At 33.8% G+C, this 13,100-nt stretch overlaps 1 long non-coding RNA gene across 1 annotated transcript; it reads right to left on the reverse strand.

The window, feature by feature from the left end:
* Positions 1 to 449: 449 nt before the first annotated feature.
* On the reverse strand, positions 450 to 1,396 carry LOC142224402 (uncharacterized). The gene is made up of 3 exons (XR_012719147.1): positions 1,101 to 1,396; positions 765 to 1,006; positions 450 to 697 (listed from the first exon to the last, which is right to left on the reverse strand). It is a non-coding gene; the product is annotated as an uncharacterized LOC142224402 (long non-coding RNA).
* Positions 1,397 to 13,100: the final 11,704 nt, after the last annotated feature.

A 13,100-nucleotide genomic window follows, 5' to 3' on the forward strand; every position in this document is an offset into this window, starting at 1 on the left:
TCAAAATTTTATTTCTATCGAAAGTTTTGTTAAAAATTTTATATCTACACACAAAAAAATTTTTTTTGATTTCAATCACGAAAATCGCGGATTCAATCATTTTTTTAATTGAAATGTCTTCAATCACGAAAATGATAGTATCAATCACCCATTTTGATTGAAAACCAACACGATTTTTGATTAAAAATTTAATTGACTTTTGTCACGGAATCAATTAATTGTGTGATTGAATCAATTAAAAACGTGATTGATTTTTAACATAAAATTCAATCACAGTTTTAATTGAATCAATTAAAATTTTAATTAATTTCGCGACAACAATCAATCAACTATTTAATTCATTCAATTAAATAATTAATTGAAATTTGCTATAAATTTCGATCAACAAATTTATATATTGCGACCCCAAAATCGTATTTAGTTTTATTTGAAATAAAAGAAAATGTGTGTTTCTCATAAAACATATTTAATATTTTATTATTTTTTGAATTATGCAATAGACAAATAAATTTGGTTCTTGTCATTTGTGTTTTGTTCTAACATAACTTACAAATACAATTACTATCAATAACAACTATAGGGTGAAAAAATAAATTATATAAATCACTATCTTCCTTATAATAATAACCATGTTAGCATGTTCCTTCTAATATGTAGATGCGCCTAGATTTCCAATAAATCAGCAGCCTTAGTTTTTCTGAAAGTAAACAAAATAATTCGAATTTAATTTTGTTCAATTAAAAGTTAATTTTGTTAAACATTACCTGCATAGAATATCAAGTTCAATTCTTAGTTCCAGGTTGCAGATTTATAATCTTCTTTTGCAGTGGTAGTCTTTTAGCAAAAAAAGGTGTATTAAGGAGCTCGGTAATTTAATTTTAGTAACAATTCCTTTCCAAAATTTCCACACATTGAAATCGTCTATTAAAATTTGAACCACTCAAAGACAAAAATAATGGGAAAGCAATGTAATATTTGGTATTATATTGATGATACTTTGCAAATTCTGGAAATAGGAAAAATATAAATGGAAAATACATATTTTTATTATTTTCGGATATTTTTCATTTTTTTAAATCCAAAAGAAAGAACTTTTTTACCATTACATAATTCAGCTCATTAGTTTATATATCAGATATACTGCTCTCTATTTGGGTTCAAACTGAAAAAGGCAGGTAAAACAAAAATGCAATTTAATGCCAACGCCACTTCGCAACTTCAAGGTGAATCTTCCAACAAACCCATACCGCTCTTGGTTTTAAGAACTAGGAGTGAAAAAAATTTATAATTTTAAGAGATCAATACGGTACCTACTTTTTTATTGCAAACATATTCTTATATATTATAATTGATAAAATGAGGGATTTGATTGGATTGATTGGTCAATTTCACGAAATAAAATTGGTCACTAAAAGAAATGAATAAAAAAATATATTATTTTAGTCCGTTTAATGTAAACAGGCTTTAATGAAAAACGGTATTCACATTTCACAATTTCTTACCAATAAACGTAGATTGTTTTCCATTTTTACAATACCACAAAACACAAACAAAGGTAATTTCAAATGCATTTTCTCATATATTTTTTTCAAACCTTTACCACGTGGCCGTTTGTTGTTGCACACTTTATTTATTTCAACCCTTTGCTATGATTTGTTGTTGCGTTCAAAATATTTATGCACACATTTTGAATGCAGCAGACAGAATGTCGCCAATCATGTTTTTCAATTTACGCGAACAACAAAAACCCGATCGTTCGTTACGAGTTACTTCCACAGACTGATCTCTCCATTATACATTGTTGAATAAATACCCGTTCTCTTGTTCTCTTTTCGCTCTTTCCATCGCTCAAAATTATTCAATTTCAATCACAAAGGTGATTGGATCAATCACATGTGTAATTGGAAACGGGAAAATTTTCAATCACGTTTGTAATTCAAAATTATTTCCGAATTGATTAAAAAAAAAAAATTTTGGTGATAATTTTTTGTGTGTTAGCTTATATATCAGATATACTGCTCTCTACTTGGGTTCAAACTGAAAAAGGCAGGTAAAGCAAAAATGCAATTTAATGCCAACGCTACTTCGCAACTTCAAGGTGAATCTTCCAAAAAACTCATACCGCTCTTGTTTTTAAGGAAGAAATTTATAATTTTAAAAGATCAATACGGTACCCACCTTTTGATTACAAACATATTCTTATATTCTAATATATTTGATAAAATGATGGAGTTGATGGGATTGATTGGTCATTTTTACGAAATAAAATTGGTCACTAAAAGAAATGAATAAAAAATATATTATTTTAGTCCGGTTAATGTAAACAGACTTCAATGGAAAACGGTATTCACATTTCACAATTTCTTACCTTCGATACAAGTAGATTGTTTTTCATTTTTACAATACCACAAAACACAAACACAGCTAATTTCAAATGCGTTCTTTCATATATTTTTTCAAACCTTTACCACGTGGACATTTGTTGTTGCACACTTTATTTATTTCAACCCTTTGCTATGATTTGTTGTTGCGTTCAAAATATTTATGCACACATTTTTAATGCAGCAGACATAATGTCGCCAATAATGTTTTTCAATTTACGCGAAAAACAAAAACCCGATCGTTCGTTACGAGTTACTTCCACAGACTGATCTCTCCATTATACATTGTTGAATAAATACCCGTTCTCTTGTTCTCTTTTCGCTCTTTCCATCGCTCAAAATTATTCAATTTCAATCACAAAGGTGATTGGATCAATCGCATGTGTAATTGGAAACGGAAAATTTTTCAATCACGTTTGTAATTGAAAATTATTTCCGAATTGATTAACACATTGATTGAATCAACTAATATTTTAATTGGAAACGTAACAAATATCAATCATTTTTTTAATTGGTTTTTATTCGGATTTGATTAAATAATTAATTGAATCAATTAACATATTAATTGAATCCGATTCCAAATTCAATTAAGTGTTTAATTGAAAAAATTTTGGTGATAATTTTTTGTGTGTATAGAAAATTTTGTCAAAATTTTATTTCTATAGATAATTTGATCAAAATTTTATTTCTATAGAAAATTTTGTCAAAATTTTATTTCTACAGAAAATTTACGCAATAATTTATTTCTACAGGATTTTTTTATCGAAAATTTATTTATATAGGAAATTTGGTCAGAATTTTATTTATTTAGAAAATTGAAGTACCTCTTAGTTGGAGAGGAATGTTTTGAAAAATCTATCAAAACATCAAGAATTCTACCAATCCAACCAAACAGTAAAACAAGTATATACGGCCGTAAGTTCGGCCAGGCCGAATCTTATGTACCCTCCACCATGGATTGCGTAGAAACTTCTACGAAAGACTGTCATCCACAAATTTCAAAACACATGGTTGTTAAATATCATATACTACCACCACGTACCAAATTTCAACCAGATCGGATGAATTTTGCTTCTCCAAAAGGCACCGGAGGTCAAATCTGGGGATCGGTTTATATGGGAGCTATATATAATTATGGACTGATAGGAACCAATTCCTGCATGGTTGTTGGATACCCTATACTAACATCACATACAAAATTTCAACCGAATGGGAAGAATTTTGCTCTTCCAAGGTGCTCCGGAGGTCAAATCTGGGGATCGGTTTATATGGGGCCTATATATAATTATGGACCGATATCGACCAATTTTTGCATGGGTGTTTGAGGCCATATATTAACATCACGTACAAAATTTCAACTGAATCAGATAAATTTTGGTCTTCCAAGAGGCTCCGTAGGTCAAATCTGGTGATCGGTTTATATAGGGGCTATATATAATTATGGACCGATATGGACCAATTTTTGCATGGTTGTTCGAGACCATATACTAACACCATGTACCAAATTTCAGCCGGATCGGATGAAATTTGCTTCTCTTAGAGGCTCCGCAAGCCAAATCGGGGGATCGGTTTATATGGGGGCTACATATAATTATGGACCGATGTGAACCAATTTTTGCATGGTTGTTAGAGACCATATACTAACATCATGTACCAAATTTCAGCCGGATCGGATGAAATTTGCTTCTCTTAGAGGCTTCGCATGCCAAATTTGGGGGTGTGGCATGCTTTTCTTAACAATACACGTCTCCAAAATGAGAAATCGTTTGAACTGAGTTTCTACGAATCAACATCAGTTTCCGATGTAGAAGTCAATAATTATTCACTGCATTGAATTGTCTAATAATAATGCCTTACGTAGATGACTACCTAATATTTTAGCCTGCAAACAAATATTACAAATAGATATTTTGAAATATCTTCTACATAGAGTAAGTTGTGATTGAATTGTATTCGATTGCTGTAGGAATGAATATTTCAGGCCTTAATTATAAGGGCCCCATGTATTTTCCCTACTTGGAATCTAGTGAACCCAAAGACACCCACGTATATTTTTTATTATTACAAATCATAAATTATATTTCCCAGTCAAAGCTTCATATCCTTAAGGTAGAAAGGATAGAAATCAAAATAGAAATAGAAGTGAGAAAAACAATACATAAGCCACTAACACCACTTTAAAATCTTACCCATTTTACGATAAACTGTCAAGTTTTTTGGTGTGTGGTTTGGAATGTTTGTCATCTGTCTTATCGAGAAAAAAATAAAAAAAAATATGTCACTTTCCTTCCAATTGATAAATGGATTAACTTGTCTCTCCAAATATTGCCATTTCCGCATCATCACAAAATTTTGAAGATTGACTTCAACCTTTTTGGCTGTATTCATACAAAGTCACATATTTTATAATTTTTCTAGGTACATAGGTAGGTTTGTTTTATATTATGAAACAAATATGTCACCTGATAGGTTGGTGCTGTGGTTGCCCCCATATACTCAGATGGAATGAAAAGGTTGATCTGAGTGTATTTGAGTTTTTCGATAAACTTCAATAGTAGAGAATGTGAAAGGGTGCAAAAATTTAATTAAGATAAAAATAAACTAAGTGAAAAGAAAAGGAAACAATGAATGGAGCTTTGACGTGGTATCATCGTCAATTGTCATTCCCAATATATATGATAACATGTGGCTGTCTAAAGGATTTTGAGTATAATTACTTGTTCATAATAATAATATCAAAATGGACTAATTCTATAAGAGAGACTAATTCATTAAGCTGCCACTACAGCCTAATCTAATCCATATAACATACAATTGCCCTTTTGAGGCCTCAAAATGAAGCTTCAAGTCTGAGAATTCTCCTTTCACACACAGAAAACAGATAGGTTGAAAATCGATTATTGTAACGAAAATTGTACATTTACAATCAAATCACAGTTGTGTCATTCATTTTACTTTATTTGCAATCGTTATTTCGTTCCTTCTACCATTTGTTGTTTGTAATACAAGACAATTAGTTGTCTAAACTAGGTTAGATTAGGTTAGGTGGCAGCCCGATTAGACTATTCAGTCCATTGTGATACCTCTCTCTCTCTCTTATCACTGCCCGATTCCATGTTAAGATCAATGACAAGGGACCTCTTTTTTGTAGCCGAGTCCGAACGGCGTTCCACATTACAGTGAAACCACTTGGAGAAGCTTTGAAACCCTCAGAAATGTCACCAGCATTACTGAGGTGGGATAATCCCCCGCTGAAAAACTTTTTGATGTTCGATCGAAGCAGGAATCTAACCCACGACCTTGTGTATGCACGGCGGGCATGCTAACCATTGCACCACGGTGACTCTTGTCTAAACTAAATGCCTCTCTTTTGAAAAATTTTGATCGAATTCGATAGGCACAACCAACCTTATAAAACCTTTGTATATTAACTGTCATTTAGTAGTCAGCACTTTCGTTTGGTACTCACACCCGAATTCCTTTGAATATATTTTTGAAATGTCAATGAAATTACCATCAACGTTGAAGTATAGTGTGTTTTTTTTAATATCAAATAACTAAAGGGGGATACGGTCAAAATTTGGTCAAGGGAAAACGCGTGTAAATCGGTGAAATCGTTTATTTAAAAAATCAAATTAATTTTCTTTTTCAAGTTAAATTAGTATAAAATTCAGGAAAAATATTCAGTTAGGCTTTCGCTTTTCCAAATCCGAATTGCCGGGCCTCACGCTTCATACCTGCCATCAGATTTTGTACAGCCACCTTGTCCACCTTCTTTGCCGCAGAAAGCCAGTTTGCCTTGAACTGCTGCTCGTTCTTAGCAGTTTTTTTGGTCTTCTTTAGGTTCCGATTGACAATAGCCCAGTATTTCTCAATTAGGCGGAACTCTGGCGTGTTGGGAGGGTTCTTGACCTTGGGAACCACCTGCACGTTGTTGGCGGCGTACCACTCCATGGCCTTTTTACCGTAATGGCAAGATGCCAAATCCGGCCAAAACAGTACGGAACAACCGTGTTTCTTCAGGAAAGGCAGCAGACGTTTATTCAAACACTCTTTCACGTAAATTTCTTAGTTGACAGTCCCGGAAGCTATGAAAATGCTGCTTTTCAAGCCACAGGTACAGATGGCTTGCCAAACCAGATATTTCTTTGCGAACGTTGACAGTTTTATGTGCTTGAAAATATCTGCTACCTTTCCCCCTCCTTTTGCCGTATAAAACTCCTGTCCCGGAAGCTGCTTGTAGTCGGCTTTGACGTAGGTTTCGTCGTCCATTACCACGCAGTCAAACTTTGTCAGCATCGTCGTGTAATGCCTCCGGGATCGTGCTTTGGCCGTCGTATTTTGTTTATCATCGCGATTTGGAGTCACTACCTTCTTGTAAGTCGATAGTACGGCTCGTTTTTTGGCTCGATGCACGGTTGTAGACGATACACCCAGCTTATTTGCGGCATCTCGGAGAGAGAGGTTAGGGTTTCGCTTGAAACTACCGGCAACTCTCTTTGTCGTCCCAGCGGCTTCCGGTTTTCGATTTCCCCCCGATCCAGACTTCCTGGCTGTCGACAAACGTTCCCCAAACACTTTAATTACATTTGTAACGGTTGATTTGGCAACTTTTAGCGATTTTGCCAGCTTTGCGTGCGAGTAGCTCGGATTTTCGCGATGCGCGAGCAAAATTTTGATACGCTGCTCTTCTTGCTTGGACGGCATTTTGACAACTGAAGAGTGAATTCCAAAATCAAAATAGGAGCAACATTCTACACACACACACCTTCAAAATGAGAGGTGTTCAGGTTTTTTAAATGCAAAATTGAAAGAAATACGTCAAGTTTATATTGACCAAATTTTGACCGTATCACCCTTTATATACATTTTTTGATTGAAATTTATTGCCCACCACTTAGAGAAGCTTTGAAACCCTCAGAAATGTCACCAGCATTACTGAGGTTGGATAATCCACCGCTGAAAAACTTTTTTGTGTTCGGTCGTAGCAGGAATCGAACCCACAACCTTGTGTATGCAAGGCGGGCATGCTAAGCATTGCACCACGGTGGCTCCAGTCTTTAGTAGATGGATTGATTGATTGAATTTTTGATGTTTTGGAAGATTTTGCAAAGAGGTACTTCATAAATTTTCTATAGAAAAAAAATTTTGACAAAATTTTCTGTAGAAATAAAATGTTGAAAACAATTTCTATAGAATTAAAATTTTGACAAAATTTTTTGTATTGATAAATAAAATGTTGACAAAATTTTCTATATATAAATAAAATTTTTACAAAATTTTCTATAGAAATAAAATTTTGACAAAATTTTCTATATAGTAATACAATTTTGTCACAATTTTCTATAGAAATAAAATATTATAAAAAAAGATTCAACCTATTTCTCGAAAAAAATCCCCACAAAAATCCCCAAATTTATGGAAATTCCCCACCAAATCCCCAAGTGCCCAACTTAGAAATGTCATCCACATTCACGAAAAAATATCCCCAATTTGGGGAAAATCCTCCATACTGGCAACCCTGCTCAGGAATTTCCAAAATTGAGGCCTCATTTCGACGTGCTCTGATATTTCAATGTACGCGCACTTTCAATGGCCCTCTCACTCTCTTTTAATTACTTCCATTCACTCCCTCCCGCTGACTTCGACTAACAGTTATTTTACTGAGACTTTTTGTTTGCCATGGATTTCATCCAGAAACATTCATTTTCGTATGAGTTCAACAGTGAAAAGTTAGTTTACTATTTTTCCGTTAAATCTACGGGATGTAGTTCACTTATTCGCGCAAAGATATTTTATGCAAAATTCGAAATAAAATTTTTTCAATGCGGTAAACGCCGTATTGGATCATCTGATTCTCCTCAAGAGTAAAGTTCTTTAAGGGGCAATATTTTTAAGTTCTCACTCTGAAAAATAGCTTTTAAGTCATCCATAAGATTTACGATAGCAGTTCCACAGTGTCAGTTTGGCCATTGGAATTTCGATTTATAGTTTTTGCATTGGAACTTTTGGTTGCATGTAATATTTTCGCATATAATTTAATTTGCAGTTCCTTCTTCTATTGCTTAAGGTGCAGTTTCAAAAATATATTTCGTTAATGAGAAATAGGGGTGTCCGTTTCTCTAATAGGGTTTCGGCTGCCTTATGCTGGAGAATTTCTGAATAGTGGTCAAAAAATAGGTTACACGCAATAAGAGGTCATACGCTCATTTTAAGCATGTGACACAAAAAGTGGTATAATTTTTCAAAAGAAAAAATATGAATTAAATGATTTTTATTATTATCATTGATTTTTTACTGAAGAAATGTGAATTGGATTTTATTTCCATTTAATCGAAAATCACTCCTTAAAATGGACAATTCGTGAGTGTAGCAGAGTATTCCAGAATATTTTCTTTGCATACTTTTAGGCAATTCAAGCGAGTGGGTTATTACCAGATAAATTAATTTAAAAGCTGTACTACATAATAAAAAAAGTGTCACAAAAATGCAAAAAGTATGACACAAGGTGTCAATGCCTTAAAAACGTACGTGATGTGAGTGGGGTACCGGCAATGCTGGTCTTCGGTTCGCACTTTCTGTACTCAAATATTATTTAAAAAAAAAAAAACAGCCTTTTTATTTTTCCAATACCCTTAAACAATAACCCCTTACTCTATACTAAATTTAAATTTAATAATATACTCTGCCTTGATGTATGCTACAAATTTTTTAATTACTGTTCTCTATAAAAATAAATCCTTTATACTCTTCAAAAATAAAACCAATTTTAATGGCAAACGGGAGATGGGAAAAAATTTTCACGTCAAAAATTAAGATTAAAATCAGCCTGATACTTCAAAATGTCTGAGTAAGCCTAGACACGCAAAGTTTTGTTAATATTTATTGTTACCATTATTGCTTTATGCCGTAATCGAGTTCATGAAGGAATAAACCAGCGTAAAACAAAAAGAAAAATCTCTCGGAACATTCGTTAACTCACCCATTCAAAATGCTCAGCACCATCGTAAAATATGCCATGCAAGCTTAAACCTTAATCAGCCTAAAAGTATGCAAAGAATAATTTACTTATATATATCTGGGCAAATATTTCAGCAAAGGAAGCGAAGAGAAAAATGCGTTGGTTGTTTGGTTATTTAAATTGAAACACACAAACATACACCCACACAAAATAAATGCTTGTAATGAAATCTTTATATGTAAAAATGTTGGTAGGTATTTAAGTTCATATGAAGATATTTGTACATATTTTTCTCAAAATTACGAAAATGCCTCATAGCACGCATCCATTAATCAACTGTTGCGAGAATTGTAACAATTCAACACTAACTTTCAATTACAGCCCATAATCATTCATTAAATAAGGAAAGGGGAAGATGAGTTGCGTTTTATTTTGTCTTTTTTTAAGAGCTCTCCATATTCCAATGGAAACCTTAAAATTTAGCAAAGTCATAGAAACACCTACGCTCCAACATTTTGTTCTAGGGATTCCATAAAAATTTAACCTTAATAAGAAAACTTTATGCAACATATTGGGAATAATGCTATATCATGGAGAATTCAATAAGAAAAAATAGTCTTTCCATGGTCACCTAATTGCAAATTTCTCTGCGGTATATGATTGCCAGTCATGATAGGCATATGGAGTATGTAAAAGGGTATTCGATATTTTATGAGCAACTATAAGGTTATGTTCCAGAATGTTTTATAAAATAGTCAGATGACATGCATTTCGCACTGCTTTTAGAGACAGTTCAATGACTCGGAGTTTTTCAAAATTTGAAGAGAGTTCTATTAACTGGAAATTATTGCCATAATTTCACAACTAATAAAAATGGCACTGAGTTTGATTACCATAAGGTTTATGACCACGGTTACCAAAGTTCCTAGAATTCCACCAAGAAATTAAATTTTTTACTGTTTGGTAGAATTATTGATATTTTGGTAGATTTTGGAAAAATATTGCCATAATTTCACAACAAATAAAAATGGCACTGAGTTTGATTACCATAAAGTTTATGACCACGGTTACCAAAGTTCCTAGAATTCCACCAAGAAATTAATTTTTTTACTGTTTGGTAGAATTATTGATATTTTGGTAGATTTTGGAAAATTTTCCCCTTCAACTAAGATATACTTAAATTTTTATAGAAAAACAATTTTTTCCATAGAAATAAATTTTGTCTTTTGAGATATAAAATGTTGGCAAAATTTTCTATAGATATAAAATTTTGACAAAATTTTCTAGAGTAATAAAATTTTTTAAAATAGAATTTTGACAAAAATTTCTATAGAAATACAATTTTATTAATTTTCTTTTTATTCGATCTTTATCAATACCCAGCAAAAAATCCAAAGGCACAACTTTAAAAGCAATTGCAGAAGATGCACTCCCAATAAAGGATGATACCGTCAAAATTTGGTCAAGGGAAAACGCGTGTAAATCGGTGAAATCGGTTATTTAAAAAATCAAATTAAATTTCTTTTTCAAGTTCAATTATTATAAGATTCAGGAAAAATATTCAGTTAGGCTTTCGCTTTTCCAAATCCGAATTGCCGGGCCTCACGCTTGACACCTGCCATCAGATTTTGTACAGCCACCTTGTCCACCTGCTTTACCGCAGAAAGCCAGTTTGCCTTGAACTGCTGCTCGTCCTTAGCAGTTTTTTTGGTCTTCTTTAGGTTCCGCTTGACAATAGCCCAGTATTTCTCAATTGGTCGGAGCTCTGGCGTGTAGGGAGGGTTCTTGTCCTTGGGAACCACCTGCACGTTGTTGGCGGCGTACCACTCCATGGCCTTTTTACCGTAATGGCAAGATGCCAAATCCGGCCGAAACAGTACGGAACAACCGTGTTTCTTCAGAAAAGGCAGCAGACGTTTAATCAAACACTCTTTCACGTAAATTTCTTGGTTGACAGTCCCGGAAGCTATGAAATGCTGCTTTTCAAGCCACAGGTACAGATGGCTTGCCAAACCAGATATTTCTTTGCGAACTTTGACAGTTTTATGTGCTTGAAAATATCTGCTACCTTTCTCCTTCCTTTTGCCGTATAAAACTCCTGTCCCGGAAGCTGCTTGTAGTCGGCTTTGACGTAGGTTTCGTCGTCCATTACCACGCAGTCAAACTTCGTCAGCATCGTCATGTACAGCCTCCGGGATCGCGCTTTGGCCGTCGTATTTTGTTTATCATCGCGATTTGGAGTCACTACCTTCTTGTAAGTCGATAGTCCGGCTAGTTTTTTGGCTCGATGCACGGTTGTAGGCATCTCGGAGAGAGAGGTTAGGGTTTCGCTTGAAACTACCGGCAACTCTCTTTGTCGTCTCAGCGGCTTCCGATTTTCGATTTCCCCCCGATCCAGACTTCCTGGCTGTCGACAAACGTTCCCCAAACACTTTAATTACATTTGTAACGGTTGATTTGGCAACTTTTAGCGATTTTGCCAGCTTTGCGTGCGAGTAGCTCGGATTTTCGCGATGCGCGAGCAAAATTTTGATACGCTGCTCTTCTTGCTTGGACGGCATTTTGACAACTGAAGAGTGAATTCCAAAATCAAAATAGGAGCAACATTCTACACACACACACCTTCAAAATAAGGGTGTTCAGGTTTTTTAAATGCAAAATTGAAAGAAATGCGTCAAGTTTATATTGACCAAATTTTGACCGTATCACCCTTTATGTTCTTTATTTTAAAAGAACTTCCTGGGTATCTTTTAATTCAATTTTTTATAACTACGTTTTTTCATACTTTTAATGATTAATTTTAACTTTTTTTGTTTCAAATAGGTTAAAAACAGAATAAGAATTCATAAAATGGTAGAAATCATTTAAATTTTGTCGAAAAAAATTCTAATTCCAATCTGAAAAAATTGTGCATTTTTGAAAGTATTTGTAGTCAAACGTTTCCGACAAGTGTTAGAATCCATTAAAATTATAAAAAAAACCAGTAAGGAAAGTCTAAAGTCGGGCGGGGCCGACTATATTATACCCTGCACCACTTTGTAGATCTAAATTTTCGATACCATATCACATCCGTCAAATGTGTTGGGGGCTGTATATAAAGGTTTGTCCCAAATACATACATTGAGATATCACTCGATTTGGACAGAATTTGATAGACTTCTACAAAATCTATAGACTCAAAATTTAAGTCGGCTAATGCACTAGGGTGGAACACAATGTTAGTAAAAAAACCAGTAAGGAAAGTCTAAAGTCGGGCGGGGCCGACTATATTATACCCTGCACCACTTTGTAGATCTAAATTTTCGATACCATATCACATCCGTCAAATGTGTTGGGGGCTGTATATAAAGGTTTGTCCCAAATACATACATTGAGATATCACTCGATTTGGACAGAATTTGATAGACTTCTACAAAATCTATAGACTCAAAATTTAAGTCGGCTAATGCACTAGGGTGGAACACAATGTTAGTAAAAAAAATATGGGAAACGTTTAAATCTGAAGCAATTTTAAGGAAACTCCAAAAAAGTTTATTTATGATTTATCGCTCGATATATATGTATTAGAAGTTTAGGAAAATTAGAGTCATTTTTACAACTTTTCGACTAAGCAGTGGCGATTTTACAAGGAAAATGTTGGTATTTTGACCATTTTTGTCGAAATCAGAAAAACATATATATGGGAGCTATATCTAAATCTGAACCGATTTCAACCAAATTTGGCACGCATAGCTACAATGCTAATTCTACTCCCTGTG

Source organism: Haematobia irritans, chromosome 2 (genome assembly GCF_050003625.1).
Source record: "Haematobia irritans isolate KBUSLIRL chromosome 2, ASM5000362v1, whole genome shotgun sequence".
Lineage (NCBI taxonomy): Eukaryota > Metazoa > Arthropoda > Insecta > Diptera > Muscidae > Haematobia > Haematobia irritans.